At 41.8% G+C, this 14,256-nt stretch overlaps 1 long non-coding RNA gene across 1 annotated transcript; it reads left to right on the forward strand.

Annotated features, from left to right (window-relative positions):
• The first annotated feature begins 2,213 nt into the window (after positions 1 to 2,213).
• On the forward strand, positions 2,214 to 10,365 carry LOC127685403 (uncharacterized). Its single transcript, XR_007977867.1, has 3 exons — positions 2,214 to 2,294; positions 8,109 to 8,217; positions 9,635 to 10,365. It is a non-coding gene; the product is annotated as an uncharacterized LOC127685403 (long non-coding RNA).
• Positions 10,366 to 14,256: the final 3,891 nt, after the last annotated feature.

Genomic DNA, 14,256 nt, shown 5'->3' on the forward strand with positions numbered 1-14,256 from the left:
TTAAATAACTGTAATTTTGCTTCTGTTATGAATCATAATCCAGAATATCTGATTTGCCACCTCTAGGGGTCCCAGCCCACAGGTTGCGAATCACAGGTATAGAGTAGGCATACTCTATACTATGTGATGTCAGAATCCTTTTAAATTAAAACAGGCTCAAGACTGACTCTTTTATGTTAAAGAGGGTACTCTGCAACCCTGAACATATAGGATCTTTAAAAGAACGAGAATCATAAATATCCCTGGTACTCCTAGAATGCATTCTCCTGTCCATTCTACTGAGGGCAATATGAGTAGACATTACAAGCATCAATTCTTCTATAGAAAAGACACTTCTATAGAAAAGACATGAAACACACTGAATATGGTGGGGTCTGTGTAGGTTGCTGCCAAATATCTAATCTACAAAGGATGGCAGTCTTCTCAAGGTTGCTATCAAGGCCCAGTTGCTTGCTGTGCACCGTGGGAGATTCCTGGAGAGCCGCCTCCTTGCTTGCTTTATTTATTTATTTTTTAACTAACGTAATTCTAATTTTTGATTTCGGCTTTCACCATTTCTCTGCTCAGATTATCCACTTTAAACAGGCATCCCACTGGCATCCCTTTGTTCTCCCAGAGACTGTGGGTGCTGAGAGACTTTCCACAGCGTGTGCTACTTGGCTCACCTTGGTGTAGAGTTGATTTTGCCTTGTATGACTTGAAAGGCCCTTTATGTGGGTGTTGGTTTCTTAAATGTGGGGTGGTCCATCTTATTATCACTTCTGGTTTGTTTTGAAATTGAGTGTTTTGCTAACACACCCACTAGGTCCATCCAAAGAATGTCTTTTTCCTCTCCTAAAACAACTAAGAAAAGCTGCCCCAGGTATCTATCCAGCAGGGGGAAGGGGAGGAAAAGGCAGAGGGAAAGAGAAGAGGGAGGGGGAAGGAAAGGGGGAGGGGAAGGGAGAGGGGAAAGGGAAAAAGGAGGGGGAGGGGAGGGAGAGGGGCTACTTCAAATACCACAGATTCACTGGTGCAGTAATAGGCTAATATAAATAATTTATATCAAAGGAATTACTAGGTCAAACCTCAGAACCATGGTTTAGAGTTTGGGGTACTCTGTCATCCTTACCACACATGTTGTTCTTGCCACACATATTAACTCCTTGAGGTGTAGCTTGAGAAATGTTAGCTTGGGCAAAGAGAATTTTTGCAGTTTAATTAAATTTATTTAATTAAATTTATTTATTTAAATAAAATAAATTTAATTAATTAAATTTATTAAAATATTATGTATCAGCTATATTGTGGAGCTTTTTTATTTTCATGTACCAGTGGGCTTCTCTGATATCACTTACTGTGGTATACAGTGCTTGAGTACCTGTCTTCTAGCCTACCCATTGCTCACTTTAAAGTACATTTATCACAAGCTTCCTTTTGAAAAATCACAAATGGACAGGTGTGGAATATCAGAAGAACCCTGAAACAGTGGTATGACGTTAGGACTTCTCCGGAGAAATGGCGACAATGTTGCTCATCATGCAAGTTGTCGAAGAGGAAAAAAAGTTGATAAGTCATGTCATTTCATTTCACAAACACAACTGGGTGGTTACATGGAGCTGGAGATTGTCAAAATATTCCAAAGAATGTTTTAAAACTTTCAGCTTTGGGAGGCCAGTATCTTAGAATATTCACTAAGCAGGCGGATCATCTTCCCATAGTTTCTTAAACCCTGGTTTGGGGTTTTCTGGTCAGGAATTTATATTTCTGTGTGACTCATTTTTATTCCTACACTGTAGCATCCTAGCAAGAAGAATGGTGCCTTAGGGAACCAGAAATGTATTTTAATAACCTTCCTTTATGATCATGCTTGGTTTAGTTTGGATATGGTTCAGGAAAAAGAAAGAGGTGGAACAAAAACTCTTGTGCACTTAAAACAACAACAACAACTTATTCAACAAGATTCCTTTGGGGGAATAAATTGTGGTTTTATTTCCATTTTTCATTTTCATTTTTATTATGGTTTATGTTTCTCAAATAGTCACTATGTGGCTTAATATAGAAAACAAGTCTATGAGAATTTAAGGTTTATTTGACAGCTGGATCACAAAAAGAAATAAAGGGGACTATTTATGTTCTTAGAGTTTGCATAGTGTAAGCTAATGTTTGCATGCCTCTGAGGTGGTTCCCTCATTAATATAGAACTGAAAGTGAATTCAGGGGGAAGATGACTTCAGTTAGAACAGCCAAAGTGGAGGACTAACAAAAGCTGAAGAGATAATTCAACAAGTTCTGCACGGAATAAATTCACTATGGTAAGGAGACTGTTTAGTGTGAGAACATTCCTACGTGTTCAAAATAGCTCATCATACCATTTTGTATAATGGATGAGCTACAGTGGTCATGGTTTCATAATTTGTAAAGCCTAACAAAAAAAGCCTAACCTTCTAGTTAGAGTTTTTATTTTTATACTTCTTTTCTAGAATGCTGTGGCATATTAAATTACATTGGGTTGGACATTTTAAATTCCAAGAGATACTGCTCCCAAAGACAATAAGCAGGCAGAGAGGACACAGTCACGGGTTCCCAGCAGCCATTAAGTCGGAGGGATTATGTGTGATTACCCAATGGATTATGACTTGTTGTTACTGAAAATGTAGGCTTCATCAGTTGGAGGTTTAGGTCTCAGACTCCTGTTTCCTAGAAACCCCAATATAAGTGATGCATAAGTTCTAACTCTACTCTCCTGGGAATTTTAATAGATGTAATTTTTGGAAGTGTAACACTAAATCTGAATTTGGGGACCATTCTCATTGGCGAATGTGAAATAAGAGATAGTTCTTATTTCCCAGATCCTGAGGGCCAACACATATAGATGTTACTTGATATTTTGATGCCGGTGCATGCCTCAATGGGTGGCCAGGAAGCAATGGTACAGGAGGGGCATGGGACTCTCTTGCTAATGGGTTGTGATGGTGGTAATATAGAGACATGGGCTTTTTTGTTGATTTTGTGAAGGGTACAGGTGTTCTTGCAAGAGATGCAGAAGGTGTGTGTGTGTGTGTGTGTGTGTGTGTGTGTGTGTGTGAGAGAGAGAGAGAGAGAGAGAGAGAGAGAGAGAGAGAGAGAGAGAGAGAGCGAGCACAGGAATAAATGACTGGGTTGTGATAACTACAGTCACGTTATTTTAATTTCTGTGGCTGGGTGGCAACTCCAAAGCATAGTGCCAGGAAGAAAAACAAAAACAACAACAAGCAAACACCAAAAAAAGTTTGTTTATAGTTCCTCTGGATAGGACATAGTGAAGGTGTGTTTTTTGTTGTTATTGTTTGTTTGGTGAAGTCTGAGTTTCATTTAGAAGGTTGGTGGTCAGAGTCTAGGATCATCTGGACGCTTGCCCACCTACATGCATGGTAGTTAATGCTGGTGCTTAAGGGGTAGTTCAAGGCGTGTTCCATGGACTAAATGCTCATCCCTCCCCAAGTCAAATCCAACCTACAAAATAAAGGCATGTGCAAGTAGGGATATAGGGGAGAATTGGACTATATTGGCAGAGTGAATGAAAAGATCAATGCTCTTATAAAAAGCAGCCCTGTACCCTTGCTTTCTATGACAGAAAGGGCAAAAATATGGCTGTAAGTAAAATGAAAATAGTGTACTCAATGGAACCAGACCCAAGGGGTACCCTGAGATAAGCCGTTAGTGTCAGAACTGTGAGAAATAAATGCACGCTGTTGGAGTTGCTCTTGTTATGAAGTTCTATCACAACAACCTTCACTGGCCAGACAGTCATTAACTGGAATCCCTCACTCTGAGCTCCCAGGGCCAGAGGGTAAAGAAGGAATGAGCTTTGTGACCTGTGACCTGTGATCTGTATAGATACATAGGTTCTATATGTGGAGGCATTGGGGGAGACCCTGCGATGGTCTTTGGCTTAGAGATCTTAATTATGAATAAGCTTATTTTCAGATTGCAATGGTTCTCACTAATTATATAGTTAAGAAAGAGAGGGAAGAATGGGGAAGGGAAGGGGAGGGGAAGGGGGGAAGGAGAGAAGTACCCAGAAGCTACATTGACTTTTTCCTTCTCTTTGACCATATCTAGGAAGTCGGGTAACATCACTTATAGTACACTGAAATTTGTTAGACGTGTGTGCTCAGAGTGTTCCATATTCAGAGGGAAGAGAATAGATTGTGCCGCTTGATGGAAGGATGTCAAGACTCTGGGAGAATATGTGGGAACATAAATATTGCTATGGCCATTTTTGGAAAATACAATCTGCCACACATGCTCTGTATGTATTTCTGCAGGTGCCACCTACTGGGTTAGTTTTTATTTTGTTTCTTGTGTAATAGAGTTTTAAAATTAAAGCTAGAGACTGAGACACCAAGATAGAACCAATGCGGTATTGCAGAGCTAGATCACAGCATGCACAACTTCTCTCTGTCACTTGAGTGGCTACAACTACTTTCAAGACGGGAAATGGTGATGTGGAGACTGGCATTGAGAGGACATTGTGGGAAGAACATTTCTCTCATTCTTGTTCACTCAAAGCTCATCAACAAGATACCTTTGGGAACCCTCTTGGAGGGTCGTGAATCACAATTCTCATAGGCAGGAGACTCAGAAGATCAGGGCCTAACATACTTTAAAGAGAACGATGACCGCAGACTGAAGAAATTCTGCAGAAGGGATATGAAACAGGGGCAGAGCCCGTGTCTAGTAAGTGTGAAGCCTTGGGTTCAGCCCTTAAAACTGTGAACTGTAAAGTGCTATCTTTAATTTTTTATGAAAAAGATCTTTTTTTAACTTTTTATTTAATTGGATATTTTCTTTATTTACATTTCAAATGCTTTCCCTTTTCCAGGTCTCCTCTTCAGAAGTCCCCCATTGCCTCCCTTCCTCCTGCCTCTATGTGCTCTTCTACCCACCCACTCCTATCTTTCCTCCCTGGCATTCCTCTACACTAGGGCATCGAACACCTTCAGGCCCAAAGGCTTCTCCTCCCACTGATGTCGAACAAGTCCATTTTCTGCCACGTATGCATCTAAAGCCATGGGTCCTTCCATATGTACTCTTTGATTGGTGGTCTAGTCCCTGGGAACTCCAGGGAGTCTGGCCAGTTGACACTGTTGCTCCCTCCATGGGGCTGCAAACCCCCTCAGCTCCTTCAGCCCTTTCTCCAACTCCTCCATCCGAGACCCCTGAGCTCAGTCCAATTGTTGGCTATGAGTATTTGTCAGGCTCTGGCAGAACCTCTCAGGGACAGCAGTAACAGGCTTCTATCAGCAAGCACTTCCCAGTATCCACACTAGTGTCCAGGTTTGGTGGCTGTGTATGGGATGGATCCCTAAGTGGGCAGTCTCTGGATGGCCTTTCCTTCAGTCTCTGCTCCACACTTTGATTCCATATATCCTCCTGTGAGTATTTTGTACCCCCTTCTAAAAAGCACTGAAGCATCCACACTTTGGTCTTCCTTCTTCCTTGTGAATTGAATCAATATACAGAAATCCATCAATGTAATCCACTACATAAACAAGCTGAAAGGAATAAAAAACACATGATCATTTCATTAGATGTTGAAAAAGCATTTGACAAAATTCAGCATCCCTTCATGTTAAAAGTCTTGGAAAGATCAGGAATTCAAAGCCCATACCTAAACATAGTAAAAGCAGTATACAGCAAACCAGTAGCCAATATCAAACTAAGTGGAAAAAGATCTTATTTTGCTAAAATATATCATTATTATGTTTTCAATCAATAGTATTATTAGGGTTTTTTTGTTTGTTTGTTTGTTTTTAAATAAATGTATCCACAGACCAAGCAAGGCAGGGGACTCTGTGGCTCATCAAATCCATTCAGCAGACTTTAACATATCAGTGAGCAATAGCTTTCTCCAAGACCAAACTGGTCACCCCGAAGCCTTTCAGAGGGAGGGACCCATTCCAACAGGCCCGGGGCAACCTCAGAGGAATTGCCCATTCTTGAGAGACCAGGGCAATCTCCCAGGAGAGAAGAAAGGAAGTGAAGGGACTGCTTCTCCCACTCAGATGGAGATGAGTCCATTGCATATCAAATCCAGGCAGGCTACAGCACTGCTAGCTCCAACATTCAAAGGGCAGAGAGATATTTCTGACAAGGGCCAGAGAGTCAGTGTGAGTTGGTTCTGCATTTGGCTGGTAGTATCCTAGAAAGATAAAGAACCAGAATCCAGGAGCCAAAATTGATACTGGATGATTAAGAGCTACAGAAAGAATCACAGGTTGCTCCTAAAAGGGATGTCCAGCCAGTCTACTCGGCCAGAACTGTGATATGTTCCATGTGGAAGCAGGACCTATAGGCGATAATTAAATCATAAAGGTGAGACCTTTAGGGAGGTAAAGAAAACATTTTAGTGAACCATGAAGTCTAAAATGGAGATATGCCTATGCAACCCAATATGGTCAGCTCCTTGTCCTTACTCTTTTATAGTCAGGTCTGTCTGGGACCACAGGTCCAGCAGAGACCCTGCAGAATACTCATGGAATCTCCCTGAAGGACAGACTCATTTCTAAACACTCGCCAGGCCCAGAATATTAAAGATAATCCTCGGTACTCCTACATCTGGCTTTCACTCAGAAACTAACCAATAAGCTTCAAGGTAGCTTCTGGAAATCAGGGCAGAGGTCTCAGGATGGAGAGGGCGAGGGGATCATCAAAGGGCAGGAAGAAGTCTGGAGAAGAATCGTGCAGTTTCTGTTCAAGCATTTAAGTCTCCTTTCCAAAGGGGCTGGAGGACACTGTAGCTCTAGATACTCAAGTAAAGTCTTGGGATGTGTTCAAATGCTTAGTTAGCAACAAGTGCCAACCCCACGAGGGTGTGCCGACAGGAATGCACCTTTGTCCCTGGGCATACTTGTTCAACACCTGTCACACCTGAACCTTAAAGCATTTGAGACCCAACAGGAAATCACAAACAGCAAGTGGGGACAAAACTCAAAATGTAGATTCTTTTATTCAGTTTCTAAGGGATTATGCACTTCCAGGAACTATTTAAAATCCTTCAGATGGAATCCCATCTCATCTCCCACTCATCCACCCATGCCCAGCACGTTAAGTTCAGCATTTGCCTTTTTCCTACATGGGACAAACAACTCCAGGAGGTAATGCCAAATCTCCCACAGAGACTGGAGTTTCAGTTCATCTCTGGGTTGATGGACAGAAGCCCCAACCTCTCCCGCTGGCTGCCACTGTACCTCAGTCAAGTAACTCCCATGCTCATGGGGTTGACTGCCTGAACATCTGATCCAGGCAGGGTGGAGGGCTTTCAGCCCAGAAGTTAAATGACAGAAAAGTATTTTCCACAACGCATGAGCTCCCTACACGTGAGCTTGATTGAGCTCATTTGCCTCTTGAGTTCCGCCACACATGCAGCGTGTCCCTTGAGCCTGACTTACCAGCTCTCTCGAGTCTGAACCTCAGACTCAAGCTCTAAGCTGTTGATTTTTTTCTTTTTCTTTTTCCATTTTTTTTGTACCAATCATCTGATGCTTCTCATTCTGTTGCCAAGGATGTCTGTTTGGAGACCTGACTGCTGCGGTTATCCTTCGTGGTTTTCTTGGGTCTGGGTTCTAGTCTCAACTCTGATAAAAGGCTGCATAACCTTAAACAGCTGTGTTAGCTTGGTGAATCTCTATTTCTTCATTCACATGATTGGGATAAAAACCAGAATATTGTAAACAAATAAGTGAATAAATGTGACAGCACCTAATTAAAAACTATAACACATACAATAGATATAAGTATGGCGTTGGTATAATCTGGTTACCAAGATAAAGCAGGGATTCCTAATAATCTTATTTGTGCCTTTATTCTTACTTACTGTCTCTGCCTTCCTTAACCCTTGCCTGCATCTCTGGTCATCAGGGCCAGAGAGTAAGGCCAACATGCAACTTCTCCCTGGACTATTTTCTAGGGACAGTGTCTTCCTACTAGGTCACACAAAGGCCAGCTACTTCTCTCAAGCCCAGGTGTATGTCCTCTGGTTTTCTCTGTTGAAGTGCTTTTCTCTCCGGCCTAACTTCCTAGTGATTACAGAAACCTGTAAAATTCCAGTTCAGCCAACGCTTCTCTCTCTTCTTCCCTTGGAGCTGTCACAGAGGATAATCAGGACAGCAAAGTGTTCTGGCAGCCAAGTGAAGACTGTTTTTAAGGATAGAGAGAACAACTCTGGAAAATGCTGCCAACATCTCAAGGAAGGTAAGCCCTAAGTATTGATCGTTGGATTTGGCAATGTGGAAGTTGCTGACGAAATGGGGACCGACGTGTGATTAGCACGGGTTCCAACCAGAGCCAGCAGCAAAAGCTAACTTGAAGTCAGACAGGTAAAGGCAGCTCATTTGCTAAGTCGGAGATGGGAAAATCAAGCCAAGTGATTGCGGCTGAAAGAGTAGAGGTAAGGAAGGAACATGTCTGCAGTTATGGCTTAAGTAGGTCAGAACAGATAGGCTGGGCTGGGACTCACCATGGAGGCTGGTCTTGGGGGACAGACAACTGAACAACAGTACTCCAAGGGAAGTGAAACACTTGCACGCATGAGTAAGTGGGTGGGAAATTACTTCAGTTAATTACCCAGAGGAGGCATAACGGATATGTTATGAATGAGGTATTGGAATTTGAAGACAAAGAAGGCAGGAAATAGTCACATATGACAGTGGAATAGTCAACAACTAGGGAAATCCGATGTAATTGCTAGGAAGTGTTGGTCCCCCTCTTCACATTCACAGTCTTACATCTGAATTGATATCATCAGTGATTTTTTTTCTCTAGATATGTTCATTCCTATCAGTGCAGGCGCAGAGTAAGCAGGATGCTGAGTTCAACCAATCCAAAAGCTGGCTAGAAATAGGAGTGAGGCTTCAGGGAAACTAATGAAAAACCTAAAGGTTCCATTAATTGATTTAATTGATGAGAGATTGTGGGTGTGGATGTGTAAGGATTGAGCTAAAGAAATCATATTCATATTTAGTCAGAAAAGTAAACAACACAGAGACTGTGGAGCATTGCAGTTAGGGTCAGAGTCAAAGAACATATTCATGGAAATGAGTGGTCAAGGGTGTGTGTGTGTGTGTGTGTGTGTGTGTGTGTGTGTGTGGTGTATCATCAATCTATACGTCTACAGTTGCCTCTTCCAAGATTTGAAGCAGGAGGCATTGCAAAGCATCAGCTGCAGGGACAGACCTCACCAAGAAGCTGGAGAGCAGAAGGATTAGGAAGTATGGAGCACAGTTATCTTTAAAGATAATAGGGAGAGACCAAGCGACAGTGGCAGCGGTGGAATGGAGGTGTGGGTGAGGTAGACACTCATGGTCCCCTCTAGCTTGGCATGCTCCCCCTAGGTTGATGTCAGAGAATGGGATGTGAAGAGTCATTGCATTCTCCAAATTATGTTTCAGTTTTAGCAAAAATATATTAGAAAAGAAGCAGAGGAAAGAAGGCTTTGTACCTATAGTTCAGTGACCACAATCCGGTCTCATAACTAATCTCAAAATAAAACCTGGTAACCCCTGGGTTTCCCTAAATGCGTTTCTCTTTCTGATCATCAGTATTTTCATAAGAACACTAAGATGTCATTTGCTGATGTTCACTCTTTTTTTATCCTGTGGGTGTCGTGAAGATTTCCAGAAGCTGTGTGGAATGAGCACAGGGATTACTCGGAGAAGCAAACGCAAAAATCCATCTTCTTCCCAGGCAGGAAGAAATCCGATGTTTTACGCCGGGTGCTGTAAAACAGGCCATTGTCTTTCTGTATTTTATCTGTCTCATGAAAGGTATTTCTCACATAAAATTATTACTTATGTTAACCTACAGTGGGAGAATTCTTCTAACTCAAAGTAAATAAACAGTTATTGATGATCTGTTTTCATTTAGCATATGCTAAACATGAGCATATATTGCCCATACGAATATGGTGCCAGTATTTAGGAGAGCACAGGTTGTGCTCCTGACATCAAAAAGTTTAAGTACCTCTGACTTTTGCCCCTTGCTGGAAGATGAAGGCTCTCCCAGGGAGAGGCTGAAGGGCCAGGCAGATGATACCGAGGCCTGCAGAGGCTCTTCAGACTGTGACCCACAAGCATGGTCACCTCCCAGGGCAGTGGCTGGAACCTGTGTAGGAACTGTCTCAAAAAGTTCCACCTGCCCTCCGCAGCCCTCCTAGCCTGGAGCAGCACGAAGAACGTAGTGATTATTCTGAAAATGTGAGCAATAAATGAGTCTCTATCAGTAAGTAGTGTATCTTTCCAGACTCTATGAAGTCTTCGAAGTTTCTTTTCTTTGAGCATTAACACAATATATATCCCAATAGAAAATGTAGAGAATACTGAAAAGTCTTTAAAACATGAATTTCATTTCCCAGAGAACATGATTAGCATATACATTTCCTTTCTATGTTAAATGACGTTATCATGATTCTTATTAAAGTTTATGCTAGGTGTAGTTCTTAACCCCTTTTAATAATTGTTTTGTTTTTCTAATCAATGCACACATTATGTATATGGAGTAAAATATTCTCTTTGAGTTATACAAATAAATGTAAACTTCTGAAACTGTACGTGAAGAGTCAACCCACATTATTAGCTTTTATAATGAATTTTTGAGTACAATCTTCCCAAAATATTGATTTAGTTTACACAATTCATGCCTGCAAAAAATATGTATATCATGGATGTGAAAGTATTCATTTTATTACTGACAAAAATATAATAAAGATGTAACTTCCTCCTAAATTGCATATATTTTATTATCTTTGCTATTGTTAAAATTTATTGAGAATGTAAACAAAATTTGTGTTTTCCTTTCTTTGTAACATAAATGAAGTTGCATTTTGTTTGGAAAAATTGTCCATAAGGAAGATTATGGAAATGAAGATATCATTGAAGGGAGATAATTTTATAACAATATCAAAATGTACTGTAAAACAAGAAAAAATAAAACAGTATGGTTTGATAATAAAGATTGAGAAATAAAAATATCTCCTGGGAAATATAGCCTAGCATACCTGAAAGTGGTGTTTAAGAATAGACACTCTCCCAATATGCTGTGACACTAATAAACGCTCAGTAAGTGTTGTAAAAACTATCATGGATTTTTTCTTTTTTTTCCTTTCTTTTTTTCTGTTTTCTTTTTTTCCTCCCGAAAGGACACAAATTCTTTTTCTAAAGCTAGTTTAGGGAGATAAAATTGGAAAAAAAGATGTATGGTGCCATCTAGTGGTTATTCATATAACTGTATACATACTGTTCTATGTTGTTTCCATTCGCAAAAATTAAAATTCTTCGAAGATTCGAGGAAGGTAAATTAATTATTTATTAATAAAATAATTCATACATGCTTCCTCAGCACTGATATAAGAAAAGTCTAATTTTAGTGCTGTTATGGTGATTGTTAGGTCCTCAGAGATTAAGGGTAGTGTGTGTAATTATCTGTAGTTAACGTACAAGAAATTACAGTTCCAGACATTTACATAAACAAGCATGCCAACCTGTCATACTTTTTTTTAGTAACACAATGAAACAAAAGAACAATTTGAATAAAGGCACGCTGATTGAAAATTCATATATGGGAGCAGAACCTGCCAGCCGTTATAAATTCTGAATAAAGAACACAATTTGAGAAACCTGTTCTTTGGATTGAGGTGCCTGCCGGAGGCTTGGCGCTTGCCCTCAGCTGTTGCTAGTGTGGCCAAGTAGTTCCTGGAACGACTGGAGACTCCATCTTTTCTCCTAACCTCCAGGTAGGAGCTACACACCTGTCACCATCGCCGCACTGGGCATCTCCACACTGATTGCCTGCATCTGTCCCCATTAAACAAACCAAAGGTCCTATATTCACAAGGGAGAAAAATCTACAAAGCGGCCCTTCCGGGTCAGAGAACAAGTCAACCCTGCCCGTAACATGGCTGCAGCAATAGTTCCTTGCTATAATGTGTGCCTATAAAGTCTTCGTGGAGCGTCCTTAGTCCCCTTCGCTGGAACTTTGGGTCTGCTAGTGAGATAATGGGACCCGTGTATTCCTCGCTTGTCTTGAGTGGTCCGCATAACAAGTAGGGGTTGGCGGATCCGAAGTCCAAGGAGCGGTGATCCAGTGATCTGTCTGTCCTGAAGGACGAGTACCCTAACCAGCTGCTGTAGCCGTGCTCAGCCTTACTGAGTTCCCTGTGATGTCTCAATACCTGCCCAATGACACCTTCTTATTGGTGAATCGTATGTATGTAAATGCTTTTCTATCCTTCAGTTCAGAAGTGTACTCAATAAACCATCTAAAGGGACAAACATTTTCTATCTCTCCGTAGCTCTATTTCTTCCACGCTGTGTCTGAATTCTTTTGTGTGACCGTGAGCTCTCCGTGACCTCTCGGCTTCCCTCCGTTCTGAGTCTCTCACTTCTCCCCACTGGCCTTTTACCTTTCTTGCTACACTGTAAGCACTAGCTGTGTTCAAATTCCACTTTGTGGGGTTTACCGGCCACTTCTTCAGGCCGTCCCAAATGTTCCAGAAAATGTTTTACTATCTTTCCTCCACAGCTTCGTCTTCACCTTCAGATCCAAGCCCAGGCCCCTTAGGTCTCCGAGACTCGGATTGTTGACAGTCATCACTCCATCGTGTATTCCACATCCCGTTATGGCTTTGCTGACTCTGTCAAAAATGGCCTCTTCCTTTGGAAGAGACTAAGTAAGCTCTGTGATGGATGGGTGGTGTTTCACTCCCCGCGGCGGCTTTGTACTGAACCTAGGCTATAGTAAGCACTACATATATTCCCAAAGAACTGATGAGACGCGCCTGCTATTTGAATGAAAGCAAGGAAGGCTCAAGTTCGCTATAAAAGCGTTTCCCGGGAAGGGCTGTGTCTAATTGACCTCGTTTCTCCTTCAGCTGGAATTTCTAAAGCCCTCCTTCGTCTTAGGAGAGCTGTTGTTTCAGGTTTCAAAACGAGACTCCCATTTTTCGATGTGACTCTTATTTAAGTCAAAGCTGAAAGCACACAATCGGTATAAAGATTATCTCTATTTTGTGGACATGGGTGGTCCAGACACCCACAAGGAGATAAATAAATGTTTGAGGTGGGTCCTTCAATGATTTTTTTCAATGGATGCCAATTTGGCAAGCTTGCCTGGGCCCTACCAGTGTGAGGAACCATGATTTTGGTATGATGTTGGGGAATTTGTGGTTCCCATCTGCTGGTTATCTCGCAAAATGTAGAGCTGAGAAAAATCACATACTGATTAAATCATAGAATCCCACACTTGGAAGGGACTTCATGAGATGATCGGGCCCGCCTCCTGAAGGTCAATGCATAAATCATCTTGTGCAGATGGCTGTTTATACTATTTTTAAAGCTCTTTAAGGATGGAGATTACACAGCTTCCCTTGGTAGTCTGATCTTCGTGGTCAAGAACTTCCCTTTTAAAAAGCCCAGCTTCTCACTGCAGTTTGGCTCACTTCCTCTTTTTGTCAGCTCGCTGCGAATGTGGGGAGCACATGATCAGCGTCCCTGGCTAATTATCCCTGGCCCACATCTCACACCCTTGCAACTAATTATTAAGAGCTATGCTGTTTCCCTCCTAAGCGACACAGTCACAATGCCTTTATTTTTCAGGAGACTTATTTTCCCCATCCTATTATTTTCGTAATTTAAATATTTTTTGCCGTACCACCATCCCATGGAAAACTGATAATTGCACTTGTGCTCACGTCCGGATCAGCTGTCAATGGACAGCGAAGCCCCCTTACCTTGCTGTTTAGACTGCAACCTTCCCTTTTTGTTTCTCGTGTAGATTTTGTTCTGCAATACATCTCAAGCTGTTTACTGTCAGCCTGCTACATGGGGAATCCCTCTTATTTATGGTGGTTCCTTTCTCAGAAGTGTGTGTCCCGACCTCCAGGAAGTGAGTACCCACACGGATTTCACAATTGTGATGAAAGAGCTTGAGGAGACAGTCCTGGATTATCCAGGTGAGCCCAGCACAGACACAAAGGTGAAGACAGCACAGAGACAGGAGAATCCGGATCAGAGAGAAAGGGCAGAAACAGATATCGGGGTGATAGGTTTGAAGATGGACAGGACCACAAACCTAGCACCGGAGCCTTTTCAAAGATGCACGAGTGGACTCTGAGTCCTTTGAACTGTTTTGTAGAGCAGCACCATACTGCTACCTTGACTTCAGCCAGGAGTGTGTGTGTGTGTGTGTGTGTCTGTGTGCGCGCAGTTTGGCTGACTTATTCTTGTTGTTGTTGTTGTT

This window comes from Apodemus sylvaticus, chromosome 5 (genome assembly GCF_947179515.1).
Source record: "Apodemus sylvaticus chromosome 5, mApoSyl1.1, whole genome shotgun sequence".
Classification (NCBI taxonomy): Eukaryota; Metazoa; Chordata; class Mammalia; order Rodentia; family Muridae; genus Apodemus; species Apodemus sylvaticus.